This window comes from Pyrus communis, chromosome 14 (genome assembly GCF_963583255.1).
Source record: "Pyrus communis chromosome 14, drPyrComm1.1, whole genome shotgun sequence".
Taxonomy (NCBI): Eukaryota; Viridiplantae; Streptophyta; class Magnoliopsida; order Rosales; family Rosaceae; genus Pyrus; species Pyrus communis.
In genome coordinates, this window is record NC_084816.1 from 17,192,833 (window position 1) to 17,210,240 (window position 17,408).

A 17,408-nucleotide genomic window follows, 5' to 3' on the forward strand; every position below is an offset into this window, starting at 1 on the left:
ATCAAAACAAGAGCACAAACATTCTGCTCGAAATGCACATGACATGTGGAGATCAACTACACTTTCCATGGCCTTCCTCATTTGGTTGGAATCTTGTACCTAAACCTATTTTCATTTCTGATGGCTGAGTAAGGTTGAGGGTGTTATGTTTTCCAACTTCTTAAGGATCATTTTGTGGAATTGTATTGGGATTATTATGACATTATGAAAAGTATGTAATTATCTTGAGCATTTTTTTAGGAGTATTATGACCATGTTTCTTATATTAATGCACTGCTTTGGAGACAATAACACCATGTGTATTTGTCAAATTATTAATTTGTTAGAGAAAATAAAAATGGTAGTACATGCTTCAAGAAAAAGACTAACTTAGCTACTTATGAAGACAATAACACCATATGTCATTTCTCATGCATAGGAATGAGAGGGAAAAATAAAATTGAGAATAAGAATTAGCAGGAAAAAATAGAGGGAAAATTTTGTTTTTTTTAATTTATTTTCAGTTTTTTAATCATTTTTAAGAGTGAAATGACTTAACTACCCTCACATGTTGTGCACATGGTCTCACTTAATAGAAATATGGATGTAATATATGAAAAACTAACGGTAGGGGGCAAATCGGCTAAAAAAACTAGTTTGAGTCCTTAATTTTCCAATAGAAAAGTTCAGGAGGGAAATCGAAAGCTAGGTGTGTCACATCCCGGCTCGGGCCCCTACCACATCCCGGGCTCGATTCCATCGTAACACAATATTGTCCGCTTTGGGTCCCTACCAGACCCTCACAGTTTTGTTTCTGGGAACTCACATGAGAACTTCCCAGTGGGTCATCCATCCCGGGATTGTTTTCGCGCGAACTCGCTTAACTTCAGAGTTCCAATGGAACCCGAAGCCAGTGAGCTCCCAAAAGGCCTCATGCTAGGTATATATGGGAATATACATATAAGGCTTACATGATCCACTCTCCTGGTGATGTGGGATGTTACAATCCACCCCCCTTAGGGGCCCGACGTCCTTGTCGGCACACTCTCGGCCAGGGATTGGCTCTAATACCAAATTGTCACATCCCGGCCCAGGCCCCCACCATATCTTGGGTTGGACTCCACCGTAGAGCACAATATTGTCCGCTTTATGCCCCTACCACACCCTCACAGTTTTGTTTTTGGGAACTCATATGAGAACTTCCCAGTGGGTCACCCATCTTGGGATTGCTCTCGTGCAACTCGCTTAACTTCAAAGTTCCAATGGAACCTGAAGCCAATGAGCTCCCAAAAGGCCTCGTGCTAGGTAGAGATGGGAATATACATATAAGGCTTACATGATCCACTCTCCTGGATGATGTGGGATGTTACAAGGTGAAAGTTCAGGGGATAAATCGACAGTTTACTCCTTATCAAATAATCACCAATAGCCTGGCCCACACAGGCAATTCCATCATCTTATACATGCTTCCACCCACATGCCTTTTTCTAATCATGCTTCCTGTTCCAACTAAAACTTCTCTTTTTCCACCATGTTGGTCCAGATGCAACCATGCATGCATAATAAATTCCAATTTAAGAACAAATTTGGAGTAACTTACATGTAATAAATTTACTATCATCAATTACTAATAAAATATCATATTTTTAATATCGCTCGAACAACAAAGATTCCCACACAAGTTACACACACACACACACACACATATATGTATATATGTACATATGTGTGTGTGTATATATATATAATGTATTATATTTGGAATAAGAAGCTAAAGCATTCAACAGGGTTTCTCTAACATTCTATATATGTATTATATATATATGTATATATGTATATATGTATATATGTATATATATTATATGTATTATATTTGGAATAAGAAGCTAAAGCATTCAACAGGGTTTCTCTCACATTCTTGCTTCTGCCATCTCCTTCCGATTATTCTCTATTACCAGGTGCAGACTAGGAATGCTATTTTTTTTAGATTAATTTATATTTATTTTAAACAGATAAATCTGTTCCTGTTTTAGTTTCCTTTTATCACTTGGTTTTCTTATGGAATCAAAACTTTGATTCAGGTTATATTCATTTATGTAATGTGAGTTGGTGGTTTGAACTGGAGTACAATAAGATATGTATTTATATGAGCTCAATCAAAGTTTGAAATTTGGATTTCTATATTTTTTTTACTTTTTATTTCCATAAAACCCCATCAAGTTGATTGAGCTTACACCAACAACCAAAGCTTATCCCACTAATAAGAGTCGGCTGTCACTCATCCCTTTGGTCAGACAAATGAATACCAAAACAAAGGATAATAGTTTTGCAGTTTCATATATTTTCTTAGTAAAATAATGTAATCTATGATTAAGGCCGATCTAGAGTGTAGTTGAAGTAGGTGCTGGCCTAGGGCCCCGACTTCGGAGGCCCCAAATTATATGTGTATGTATATAATAAATGTTTACAATTCAAATTTAATAAAAATATCAAAAAATATAATTATAGGCAATAATATAATTTTCCACAAAAGTTTTTTTTATTTTTTATTTCCTTTCCCTCATCCACATGTAACTATAGTTTTACCCGTATACGGAAATTACTATCCTCTTCACCCTAGTATTTTCCTTAGCCGTCAGATGCAGTACCTATAATCCAACCATTCATTCATTTAATGATCGTAATAAGCAACATTGTAACAATAAACAATAGAAAAAAGATTGGATTTTGGAGTACTGTGTAGCGACTTCTCTTTCAGTTTGACTTAACCATACTAGTTGTAGTTGCTCTGTACAAAGAAGATTTTCAAAATTAATGTTGATCCAATTTTATCTTCAATCAATTATGTCACAAGAAAGATTAATGGGTTAGCAATCTTATGAATTGAAAAAATTTTGGTTGAAAAATTAGATTTTGAAAACTTAATTAGTACATTTACGTCTAAAAATGCAAGACGTGTAATATTTGTACATTTTTCTTCTTTTGATATTTATTTTTAATGATATTTGATGTAGAAATAGACTTTTTCATGTACTTAGCAAATTTTTTTTTTTTACATATTAATGCTCAAAGGGTTGGAAATCAGAAAACTCGAGGATGTCACTTCGAAGTCTCTCCTAGGGCCCTAAAATTCTCAGGACCGGCCTTGCTTCTCCTATCCCTAGTGCTACATTTTGTCCCCAGTTTCTCCAAGCATCTTTCTCGTCACTTTCCCTATTCTTCTTAATGCAAAACCTTCTAAATTTCCTTCTGGTTTATACCAAACATGAGGCAATATCATCAAGTACCACCAAGCGGAAGGCTGCCTATCGATGGTGAATATTTGGTCGATACAACAAATTTGAACGATTTTGTAGGAAAAATTGTTTTTAAGGATGTCGTTTTGCAGGAAAAAGATGGAGAAAAAAAAGAGGAGATAATGGTGGGCGGAACCTTAGAGGAAGAAAGGGAAAGAATTCTCCAGAGAGATGTTGAGTGTTCTAGATACTTTAGAAAAAAAATGCTTGAATTAATAATAAGAAATTATTAAATGTGTATTGAATAATATAATATTATAGTTGTTAATTATTTTGGGTTTTAGTTTGATACTGCATCAAACGCTATACTAAGTTAGTCTAGCTTAGTCTATTCTAAGCCAGTTCAACTTAGTCATTGAGTCTAGTCTAGTCTAAGATAGTCTGATGTAATAAACGAACCCCTATTGTCTTAAGAATTTTCATTTACTTCTTCAGCAACCTTGTACCAAATTTTAGTTCATTCCCTTGTCTGTTGCTCCGCTACCAGTTTTCTATAGTATCGATTCTTAGTAAGAAGTTACTTTTGAAAGCTTTTCATTTCAGTATTCATTTAGTCCAAGAGTTACTTAGAAACCTTCACAGGGATAAGGGGTCTCCTAGGTATGCTCTCAAAGTTGATCTTATGAAAGCAATGATATGGTTGAGTGGGACTTCATCCTTAGCTCCTTGGTGGCGTTCAACTTCCCTCCTGTCATGATCAATTGGATCCATTGCTATATCCCATCCCCCAAATTCTCCATTTTTGTGAATGGTAAATTGATGGGATTCTTTACTAGTAAGAGAGGCTTGAGACAAGGGGATCCTTTGTCCCCTTACCTTTTCGTTGTTGTTAGGTGCTTTCTTGATTAATTACCTCTAATATAAATGCTAGCCCTTTTTTAGATACCATTGGCGCTATGAGGTAGTTCCGTTTGCTCATATTTGTTTTGTTGATGACCTCTTTATATTTTGTGGAGGGGATTATCATTCAGCTAAGATCTTGAAGGACTCTTTATGCAGCTTTAATTCTTTGTCTGGTTTTAAGGCCAACCCAACTAAAAGCTCCATTTTTCTTGCGGGTGTGGATGAAGATGAGCTTTCTAGAATTATGCTTCTTTTCAATTTTGCCGTAGGAAAGTTGCCTATTCGCTACCTTGGTGTGCCTCTCATTTCAACAAAGCTTAATTTGCAAGATTGTTTCATTCTTATCGAGCGCGTTGAGGCTAGAATTAGAGCTTGGGAGAACAAGGTCCTCTCTTTTGCCAATCGTTTACAACTTGTTCAATCTGTTCTTTGTAGTAAGCAAGTTTTTTGGGCCTCACACCTCATGCTTCCTAAGAAAATTCTCTGCAATATTGAGCGAAGGGTCCGAAAATGCTTATGGTCTAGTAAGCTTTCTAGTCATTGTGTTGCTAAAGTTGCTTGGGATGATGTGTGTTCCTAAATCTGAAGGAGGTCTTGGGATTAAAAAATTAATTGATTGGAATAAAGCGCTTATCGTTAGACACATGTGGAACTTGCTCATCGATGAAGACAATATTTGGTCTGTCTGGGCTAGAATCTATCTTTTGAGAAATATGAACTTTTGGCAGATTAAGATCCCCTAAAACTGCTCATGGAATTGAAGGAAGCTTCTCCGATTGAGACATTTTGTTCGGCTTTTCCTTTTCCACAAAATTGGAGATGGTAGGGGAACATCTCTTTGGTATGATAATTGGCATCCTTTAGGTCCTCTTGTTGTCAGGGGTTGGCATATCATTGCCAATTCCAAGCTTCCAAAAACTGCTTTGGTTTGCAATATTTGGAATGGTTCTAATTGGTGTTGGGCTGATAATTCTTCTCATGAGTTGTTGGAAATTCAAATTTTGATGTCTAATAGTGTGCCAAATTATAGCTTGGGTTATATGATTCGATGGACACCTTCATCGTGTAGCATCTACTCTGCTACTTCTGCTTAGGATAAGTTTCGGCAATACAAGCCTACGGTAGGATGGTCTAATCTTGTTTGGTATAATCAAAATATTCCCATTACGAGCTTCATTATTTGGTTGGCTATTAAATGCAAGCTTTCTACTATGGACAAAATTTTTACTTTTGCTCCGTCGGTTCTTGTCACTTCCGTACTTTGCTCTATTGCTACGGAGTCCCATTGCCACCTCTTCTTTGAGTGTCCTTTTACCGATGGTATTTGGTCTTCAGTGCTATTCAAGTGCGGTGTCCCTTGGCCTCTTTTTTGTCATGTGGGCTACTAGCCGCTGCAAGGGAAAATCTCTATCATCGATAGTTTTGAAGTTAAGTCTTACTGCTACTGTGTATTATGTTTGGAGGGAACGGAACAACCGTAGATTCAAGAACTCATGTCAACCTGTTGCAGTGGTTCTCAACTCTATTAAGTCCACCATTAGACTTCGATTGAGTTCTTTGACAATCGCCCATTCTGCTGCTAATGACTCTACTTTACGGGAATGGAATATAACTATGAATAGTTAGTGCTTATTTTTGCTGCTTTGATGTAGCATTGTTAGCTTTGCTGTCTGTTTTCTTATAGCTGCAGCTCTTTGTTGCGTGTTTGTATTTTCAGCTACTTGTTTCTGCTTGTATTCTCTTTTTCTCATCAATATATTTTATTTATTAATAAAAAATAAAAAAAAAGAAAGTTAGCCGACAACACCAGTTGTCATTTCCCTTGGAGAAAGTTATTTTTTTAATATTAGGCAACAATGGCACGCCTAGCATCACAAACAACCTTTCCAAGGGTCGTCGACCTCTCTAAGGCCTCTCCTTTACTCTTATCGGCATTTCCTACCCAACAGGAGATTTATATTGAGGAATTATTTCCTACCCAACAGTGGCATTGCTTTGGCCATCTTAATTTTGCAGTAAGTACTTTAGTGAATCGTAGAGAACCTTCAAATAGTTATGGGCTTGCCCTTGTGATTCCTATTGCATGTATTTGTAGAATTGATGGATGGGTATGCTTCGGAGAAGGATGATACTACACAGTATTTCTTGACCTATCTATAGTAAATTTAAAATTATTATATGAACAAGTCCTCATGCAATGTATTTTTTCAAGAGGATCCTCATGCGATCTTTTAATCGTTAATGTTTAAGGTTATAAATCATACCAGCTAATAATGTTACCTGACGTATGTACATCATATATCTCCTACAAGAAGCCATTTATTTTTCGTATACATCGTCTTTTACACTAAAAGGTGGGAGATTTAGGCTAAATCTTACAATGAGTCAACAAAATAAATTATTTCAAACAAACTATTTACAAGAGTCTAACCTAACAAACAAACTATTTACAACAGTCTAACCTAACAAACAAACTATTTACAACAGTCTAACCTAATATTTCTCATTTGCAAGTGAAGAGAAATATCATTAGATTATAATACTAATGTAAGAAGTACATATAGTTTTCTTGACATCCAGCAGCTAGCTGAAGCAAAACACAACACTAGGAAAATATGAAAAGATCAATACGCATCAACGAAAATAAGGTAATAAACTGTTAACGGTATAGCTATGCAATGTATAATCTTAACCAAAAATCGAATTTCGCCTAGCATATTTAGATTCTTAGTTGCTTAAGTACCCAAGATCTGATCCCCATCATATTACCAATGCGGGATTAAGATATTATATTGCAACCTATAAGTCGACCACCATGCCAAAATGATCATCTGATCTTGTTAAATTTTATATATGTTACATTATCAAACTGCGAAATACATTTAAAATAAGATTGACTTCCAAGCAAACAGCCCCTTCCCTGAAATGATGCAAGTTCCCCTACAAAATGGTGCAAGTACTCTATGGTGCTGGAGTTGAATATCAGAGTGTGCAATGAACAAGACTACAAAATAATAAGATATTATTAAATAAACAAGAATGCTGAAACGACCGCAAAACTCCAAAAGACTACATTAATTGTGATTAACTTATTATTCATACTAAACTATAAACTAAATTTATAGAGAGCAAAACCTAGAAACTCTAGTTTGGATGAGCTAGGCCTATATACTAAACTACCAAGCAAACTCAAATAATCATAAAATACTAATATTTTCCAATCGGGTTTTTGATGAAGAATTCCAACTGATGTGGATGGTGAGATAAGTTTTTTTCTCCTGTTAAGTGTAGTAACATATGCATGTTCGGTTTTCTTTTTCTCGTTCAGGTTCACTTCTTTACTGAGGTTTCTTTTCGGTTATTTCTTCTACCCCCAGCAAGTCTGCATAGCCAAGCTTCTTCCTCAATGACTTGGCCAGCCCCGCTGCATCAACTCCGTCCCCAGTAATCACCATTTGATCTCTATTTGCCCCCTTAAAAGCCACTGATATTACACCTGCGCGATTATATAAATTGAAAAACATTTTATCATTCAAATACTTAAACAAATTTGATTAAATAGCTTAAAATATTTTTCTTTCGTTTTGTACTTTGTTGATCAAATTAACATGAACACCTGTACTTCAAAGATTAGGAAACACACCGTCGTCTGAAACAGCTATTTCCATGGCCTTGGACCGACATTTTTCGCATCTAAACTGCGCCTTAATGGTTATGGTTTGCTGCAGTATATCATGCAACCAACCAAACAAACATGTCGTGGTCAAGTTATGAATATCAACCGTATGGACTAAATTTGTAAATTTTCTAGGGTTATTAGAACAGAAAACCTTTCAAAAAGAAATGAAGAAAGAGTTGATTTTTTTCCAAGAAAATCATACTAGCTGTAGCTATAACGTAAAAACAAAAATTGTATGGTTTGGTAGTAGTGTATTTACGTACCTTCATATTCTCCACTAGTATTAGTACTGAACAAAACCAAATTTTGGGTTTTCCAAGAAGTTCTAACCGTATGGATGGATGTTCTAATTCTGTAAGAATGCGAGTGAAGAGAAAACTGATGACCTATAGGGTTTTATTATAGCGTCCACCCTTCTAGAATGGTACACGTGTTCTCATCTGATGAAAATCACCTTGGCGAACACAGTGCAATCCGCGTTTGGTGGATTGAACGTAGACTGGTGAACTTTCAAACTATGACACACGGTTTTGCTTACTCATTTTCTAACCGTCATCAGTGAACGTAATTTGTGACGCATGGTGTCGCATTGAGCGGCAAAAAGAGCTGGGCTTGTCCACGTTTGATTAAACTTTTATTTTTAAACAAAAAAAAAATTATTATGATTAAAGAAAGAGGGCTAAAGTTCGAAATTATTACGATAATTTAGGGAAGAGGAGAAATTCAAACCCGAAATGCATGAGTAGAAACTAGATATCGTAGTCACTAAGATATTAATCTACATGCAAAACATATGATTATACTAATTTCCTAGCATGTGATGCATTTTTCGAGTATTTTAGCTATACTCTTTGTAGGATAGTTGTGCTGACTTGTTACAATTGACTTTAGAAGTCGTGTTTCGGGCTCACTTAGTAATGCATTTTAATGATTTGAACCGCCTATATTTTAGTACATTAATCATAAATCTTCATTATAAAATTTAGACAAATCCAAGCATCTGGTATATGGGCAAAAAACGTTGATCGACAATACAAGCATTGAAGGATTCAGCTACGTTTGAACACATTTCGCCATACTTTGGGCCTGGAAAATGAGCGGCTGCCCAATTTTCTTTTGGAAGAGTTTTCAAGAAGTCCCTCGTTACAGCACCACCTTCCTCCATTAACGTCCTCATATGCATTTCGTATGCATCCTCGGTAGAAGCATATGCACATTTCCCAAAAAGCTGAATGATCCAGTCACGACACGACTTACCCAGGGAGGATGGGTACTTAAGAAGTATGTTTTGCTTCAAGTGGTGGTAACAAAATGCATGCGGTGATTGTGGAAAAACTGATGCCACTGCTTCGATCAATCCCTTTTGTCTATCAGATATGAATGTAATGGTTCTTCCTTGAGGAGTGACGATTTTTGACAAGCTTTGGAGGAACCAAGACCAGTTGTCTTCATTTTCAGAGTTAACCGCAAAGGCTAAAAGATATATACCTGTTTCATATAAGACTGTATGTTATAAATATAATAGTATTGTGAACTGGAAAACCTGATAGCAGTTTGTAAAAAAATTAGGCAGAAAATATAAATTGACACCAATAAAATAGCAGTGGAAAATCTTCCAACAAAATGACCTAGTTTATATACTGATGAATATATACAGTATGTCAACACACAATTTATAGGGACTATGTGCTCCATATATATGTAAACATGATTGGACAAATGTATTAAGAAAATAGAATAAAACATAAATATATCATATTTGGATATAAGTACCTTGGTTTCCATTTTTCCCAGTAACAGCAGTGACCCTTGTATTTGTTCTTTATAAATGTTCCATCAGGAAACAACATAGGTCTGGAAATATAAGGGTAGGTAAATTAAGAGTTGCCACATATGCAATTCATGGAAAATAAGAAATGATGTAAAAAAAATACGAAGAACCAAAATTTAACTACAAAACGCAAATCCCTCTATGCAACCATGGAAAGATACGAATATCCTTTTAAATCGGGAAGATTCCACATCGCACTCCAACACACAATGTGAGCCAGGATTTGAACTTTCAATTGCTTTGACGTACGAAGCCAAGTGATTGTATGACAATGATTCGTCACCATGCATCATTTTTTGGCAGATTCCTTCCCGTCCCATGCATTATAGTATGAAATATCCAATCCATAATATTTCTTAAAATCCTTTACAATCTCAGTTGGCTTCAACATTGGCTTGAAAGAAGCTTGCTCCATGAGAACGGATGACACCACTTTGGATGACATCATGCCACCCTTCTAATCACGAATCAAAATGCTGCAAGTGTGTGTATTGTTCAATGTACGAATATAAAAAAAAAAAGGGTAAAGTACAAAAAACTACCTCAACTATTGGGGTCACGACAGTTTCATACCTCATCTTTTAAAATTGACAATGTCATACCGCATCTTACGAATTTGTGACAATGTCATATCTCCGTCAAATTTTCTGTTAAGTGCTGACGTGGTAAAAGACGGGGACCACTCACTAATCCAGCTGGATTAAAAAATAATTAAATATTAAAAATTAAGAATAAAAAAAAAAAAAAAATCCTAGGGGTGCGGCATCCCCTTTCCTTCACCCACACCAATTTCAATTTTTTTTGTTCTTCTCTTTCCTCCTTCTTCTTCTTCATCTTCTTCTTCTTTTCCTAGGCCAAAACTGGATTTGTCACTTTTTTTTTTTTTTTTTTTCCGTTCTTCTTCTCATTCTTCTTCTTCTTCTTGGGCCGAAACTGGGTATGAAAATTTTTTTCTTTTTGTTTTTTGTTTTTTTTTTTTTTTTTTGTTTCTAGGTTGCAGGTAGAGGGAAAAGGGGACGAAGATGAAGATGGGGAGGAGATAGAGATGGTTCTTCTTCTTCTTGGGCCGAAACTGGTTTTGAAATTTTATTTTTGTTTCTAAGTTGCAGGTATAGGGAAAAGGGGAAGAAGATGAAGATGGGGGAAGAGAGTTGAGTGCGCGTTGGGTTGGGGGGGGGGGGGGGGGGACGAATTGGGTTGGGTTGAGGTTTTTTTTTTTTTTTTTTTTTTTTTTTCCTTTTCTCCTTCTTCTTCTTCCGCAGGAGGGGGTGTTTTAATTTTTTCTTCTTCTTCTTCCTTCTTCCTTCTTCCTTCTTCCTTCTTCTGGGTTGCAGTTTGGGTTTTTTTTTTTTTTTTCCTCCTCCTCCTCTTCTTCCTCTTCGCCTCCTTCTTCTTCTTCTTCCGCGGGTGGGCCGGGAGGGGGGGTTGAGTTGATGGGTTTTCTTCTTCTTCTTCCTCCTTCTCCTTCTTCTTCTTCTCCTTCTCCTTCTTCCTCCTCCTTCTTCTTCTTCTTCTTCTTCTTCCTTCTTTTGGGTTTTTTTTTCTTTTCTTTTTCTGGGTTGCAGTTTCCTTTTTTTTTTTTTCCTCTTCTTCTTTTGGGTTTTCAAATTTTTGTTTTCTTTTTTTTGTTTTTTTTTTTTTTTTTTTTTTTTTGTGTGTGTTAAAGATTAAGCAGGAAGAAGATGAAAATGGGGAAGAGAGAAAGGGGAGGGGGGAAGGGACGACTAAGGTAATTTTTTTTTTTTTGGTACTTTTATTTATTATTTTAATATTTAAAAAATATTAAATATTTTTAATAGAAAGTGGGCTCCGAATCAAGCCACATCAGCACTTAACAGAAAAATTAACAGAAAAACTGACGGAGGTCTAACATTGTCACAAATTCATAAGATGAGGTATGATATTGTCAATTTTAAAAGATGAGGTATGAAAGTGTCATGACACCAATAGTTGAGGTAGTTTTTTGTACTTTACCCAAAAAAAAACCATTGGCGTGACACAAAGTGGCGTGCATCCGCCACATACAATCTTCAGACAGTTTTTTAGAACACTCAGTTGGCACTCTCTCCTTTTCATTTTTTTTTAAAAAGCTATGCTAAACCCCTTCTCGATGGAATACCTATGGGGTTTGTCTCTAAATTCAAAGACCAACCCCCCTACCCCCGCCCCCTGCACGGGGGTCCCCAACCCCCAATAAACCTTTGACCAACCCGATTAATATAGGTTTTCCATGGGTGAGATAGATAAGTTTGTGGCAGTGGTGCAACATATTTTCCGATGCAATCATTGGTGTTACTAGGTGTAGCACCATCCCAAAAGTTAAAGGAAAATCCATTCCCATTAACACCCACTGTCACTTTGACATTGTGATTGACACTCATTAACAATAATAGTCACAGAATTTTGCTTGTCATTATAACATGACAAATGAAACACACGCACATTCAAATTAGATTTTAACAAGCGTGGAGGATGGTCAGAGAAAACATAAGTCATTTGGAATGCCCCAACTATGAGTTCATCAAACCGCGAACACACTTTAGAGCACAATCCCATGAAAGAGGTGTCGGCATGTATTGGAATTGCCGCTGATTTGTTTTTGAAAAAATATCTTCCAATAATGGTACCCTCCATTTGACACCTAATAGTAACACCAACAATGAAATATATGTCAGTTGGTGACAACAAATGTTTAAGGAATCATGGTAGGTTAATTAACAAACAATATGAAGAAACAACAAAATGAACATAGATGAAAACAAAGGGTACAAATACCTTGTTTCTTTTTTCTGCCTAATGTGTATTTTGATAACACAACCACTGAAAAACCGCACTGGACAATGATAAAATTATGGGAAAAAAAAAACCCAATGTGAGATAAACCTGATAAACTTCCAAATTTATATAGAACTAGAACTACACTAATTTCAGGAGAAACACACGCACTAAAAGCAAAAAAATCAAAATTAGTGCCTTTTCATATTTCAAATTTGGTAAGAAGATAAAAAATCGAAATAAAATGCCTAATTTTATGCAAATTTAAAAACATAGACAATGCATTCAGAAAGGGAATTGTTATTAGCACTCCAAAAATTTCATTCTACACTCCAAACTTTCTATATTAGGAAAGAAAAATATACTTGTGAGGAGTGTAGAATGAGATTTTTGGAGTGCCAATAACACTTCCCTTCATAAACATGCATAAATATTCAAGTCTTACATTTATGTCAAAACACTCCTTATACGGAGGTTGGCAACGGTAAATAAAATGTGTTCAAATTATTATGTTAGCTTTCAACATGATATATTATGAGAAAAATATGCATAAACATTCAAGATTTAATATTATGAGAAAAATATTCAAGATTTAATATATCTGATTCTTTAATTTCTTTATTATTTAAATTGAGAAAAATATGCATAAATATTCCAGATTTAATATAATCATTTAAATTAGTAAAGTCATTCAATATATAAAACAATTCAAATTCGTATAGTTTTTTAGGACATTCATTCTCATATTTCATATTAATATGTAAATAGTTTAAATGCACCATTGAATTCTAGGGGCTAAAGTTATATTTTCAATTTTTTATATGATATATGTGTGTGTGTGTTTTGGCCTAAAATAATAGTTTGGGTTGAGGAGGGTTGATTCGGGAATTATGAAACTCGGCCCAATGATCATCCTCTAAGCTAATGGGCTTTCAGCCCACAAAAAGGGCTCGAACAAGTCCTACACGAGTTGAAACTACTAAGAGATTAAGCCTTAGATAAATATGAATTATCCTAGAGATCAGATTGTCTACGTAATTGGAAAAGGTGAATGAGTCTCATAATGAAATCCATTTCATAATCCACGTTGAAGTAAAAAGGCCGAGGCTGGTTAGAGATCAGGTTTTGGCTGCTAAAAGATAAGGGGAATATTCAAGGAGATGCTGAGCAGGTACAACCCCATTACTCGGCCTACCTCAATGGGCTTGTGTATCATACGATCTTCATCTATTCATTTATAAATAGAGAAGGTTTTGCAACGGAAGAGGGAAACCCCTTCAACTCAACAAATAACTCAAAACGCTCTACATGAAAACCCTTTCTCTATGTGAAACCATTCTCAAACCCCTAAGAAAAACACTAGATATCCTAATGCTCCCATCAACACATCTCCAGTTCGGACAAGTGAATAGCACTGTGTTGATAACTGGCTACATCTTCAGTTTGGACTAACAGCACTGGAGCTGTAGAACTAAGCGATTCAACAGCACCTTCAGGTTAGATCACTGAACAACACTGCAACTGGTTGGTTGGTTATCTATCCACAGTCTCGGCAGACGAAGAATTCTATATTCTTTAGTCTTAAGAGGTCATCTTATCAGCTTCAACGAAGTGAAGTGTTTCCTAACTAACTGCATATTCGACACAACAAAAGCTGAACCAATTATTTTTTGTGTTTGGCAAATGGAAGAACTTGTTGTGCTAACACAAAAACAAGAGAGGGAAAAATGGCAGGAAAAAGGAAAACCTTGAAACAATGTGCTATTAGCCTAGGGATTATCTTAACCACTTCACCTTTATGTCTCGTCACCTTTATTGTCAACTTGGGTTCCCTCCAAAACCGAAAAACCATATAGAAAGAGAGGGAAACTTGCAAAGGTTCCTCAATAATAATAATATATTATAAAGATAATGGGTTTTAATTGAGGTTTTGTTTGGGTACTTAGTGATATGTAACCTTGTATATAAGCTAAAAGAGGGGAAGACTTTTTTCTTCCCACAAATTGGAAGCAACTTTCAAGTTGGGACAAAAAATGACTGCTGGGGTTCCTACAACTTTTGTAGGTCACATGCATCAAATCCTCATCGCATAAACACATTCGACTTCTCAGATAGCCAAAACAATTCACCATACATGTCCAAGTTGAGACATGGAACTGAGGGTTTTAACGCCAAGTTACAGGGTGGTACAACCTCGTTTTGATAACTATTATATGATGATAACAGTATCGTGGAATGTATTTGCTAACTATTATATGATGATAACAATATAAGGACTACATGTGTTTGTTATTTGCACCGCTTACCATGTCTTAAAGTACTTTAATGTGAAGAGTACGGAATATGTAAATACGCACTATATACATTGTACGTACGACATGTAGATGACATAAATACTAGATCACGGTGCATAAGTCATGCAAAGGATATGCACATGTCATGCATATGTTATGCATAGGTAATGCACAGGTCATGCACACGCAATGCACATGAGCTGCACATAAAATATACATTATATGCACATGCTATGCATAAAATTGGAGACTGGGCAATGAGTTGCTTATATCATTTACGATATGATATTCGTATAGCGGATACAATTACAACATAATCCACAACAATCAAAAATAACCAAAAGATTGCAATTTGCACATTACACAACTCAGAATGTCAAATTTGTTAACCAAAATAATCATAGCATATATAACGAAAGTAGTATGTACTTTACAATTCACAAAGTCAAATTGTATACATATAAACCAAAACATTGACATAAGGCTGCTGCAACAACCCCAATATGTTTGCCTCAAGTACATAACAGAAGACGATAATGGATTGTTAGATATCGACAAACCCAACTGGGCAAACAGGAAAAGCCACTTCAATAACTTTGTTGAAATTCACTCTAAAAAAAATGTAATATCATCAGTGTGAACAAGAAAAAGGTAAAATATTTACTTAGAATCCTTAACAAGCCAATCAATAACTGTCAATGTTTATAAAGTTCTTGGAGGATACCATGAACCAACAAATTTCCTTATCAGTGATGGATTTGAGATCCCTGGACAGCAAAATACGTTGCTCAACACATCATTCCTATGTAAAACTAAGACAATTCATATGTAAAACAAACACATTCATATGTGACAAATAACATAAACATCGATCTGTTCAAAGTAAACCACCACATATGGGCAACCGTATTGCTTACAAAGTATGAAAAGGTTCACTTACATTTTTTATGACAAATGCTCTTTAGACAGAGCTTCCTTTTTGTCAATCTAGTTATGTAGTACCAGTAGCGGAATGCTATTTAGCGATGCATTACTTAAGAGGTCATGAAGTTCTCTTCTTGAGACTTGCAAGTTTTCATAATTAGCAACATCCACAACATAACTGCAACATGAAAAAAAAGGGACAAATTCAACATAACATTAAGTTTCTTTCGAATGATAAAACATTTTACGGAAGACTGGCAATCATATCATTGCATATGTAAACAAAAAACTAACAATTCTACTGTCTCGCCAGCAATAACTACATGTTTACTTTCATAGTTAGGAAACAAAAAAAGAATTCAAATTATATGCCTACAAAATATACAAGTAAGCACAAACATACACAATTGAGGAAACTGCATGACAATATCTTTTCCGCATGACTCGAAACTTAGGTTAACCACCAAGATCCCACAACTTTATTCTTGACATTCCCTTTTCTTACTTTCTTCATCCAACCTGTACACAAAAGAGATTGCCTCACGTAACATAATTGTGGCAACGCAAATACCTTAAGTGAGATAGCATGTGCATGCAGTGCATTTCATGCACAATTTCTTACATATTGAACTAAGACTTGTAATTCACAAACATTTGCAAGTTCATAACAAAACTAATAAATATTGAGTATTCTGTAACAAACCCACAAAGCCAAATCCACCAACACTAATCCATGAAGCTTCAATACCCTAAACAAAAATTAAAATGCAAAACTCTAAGATTGAAACCCAAAAATTGAAACTCATAATCTAAAATAACAAAACCTACAAACAATAAAGATTTCCAGAACTCATTCCCTACCACTTTCTTCGACTTCCCATCTCTGCAAATCCAAAAAACCTAATCGAAAAAACAAGTAATTAGTTGCAGAAATGGAGACAAAAACTGAGTTAGAGAGAGAACGAAATGAGAGAGAGAGAGAGAGAGAGAGAGAGAGAGAGAGAGAGAGACGAATGGGATGGCTGTGGAAATATAGCTACCGAAGCTTCACTCACCGGAAAAAATGGAACATTCTGGCTAAAACAGAAAATCTGGTACAAAAGTCATATCTTTAAAGATCGAACACTGATGCAAATCAGAAGCTTTCACTTCGAAGCTTCACTCTCGACTTCCCTGTCTTCGAAATCGGGGCTCAACCTAGAAACCAGGAGCTTACAAAGCTCTCTCGTCATGCCTCTCTTTCAACTGACAAAAATGCTGAAATGAGCTGAGGGTTTTTAGTATTTATGATGAGTATATTTTATATTATATATTTTACCCTATTCTTAGTATATTTTGGTTAATAATTTGAAAGAATTTTGATACTTTGAACTGTATTTCTAATATAGGACTTTCGACTTCTTCTGGAGTAAAACATGGTCAAATGGACGAATTTTGGAGTAATTCCGATTGGAGGACGTTCGTGAGTCACTTAGCTTGATTGTGTCAAAATATCAGATTTTTCTACCAAGTGATTATTTTCTGGCAATAAAATAAAGGAGCAATGCGCAGTGCTGGAATAGTGACGTTTTGGGCTTGAATTGCGTTTTTGGAGCCCACGATGACCTCGGATGGGTTCGTGGCCTTCTGGAGATGTGTTCAGAACGTCCTGATCCTTAAAACAAGCTATTATGGGCCGGATTTGGAGGATATTTGAAGCAAAAACGTGGCTGGACAAGTACTTGGCAGATTCTCCTAATTTAATTAGGGTTTTATTTCCTAAGATATTTTATTATTTTTTTAGTTTC

The 17,408-nt window shown here is 35.6% G+C and overlaps 1 pseudogene; it reads right to left on the bottom strand.

Annotated features, from left to right (window-relative positions):
- Window positions 1-15,357: 15,357 nt before the first annotated feature.
- Window positions 15,358-16,853, bottom strand: LOC137714473 (ADP-ribosylation factor-like protein 8a; annotated as a pseudogene).
- Between the last annotated feature and the right edge of the window lie 555 nt (window positions 16,854-17,408).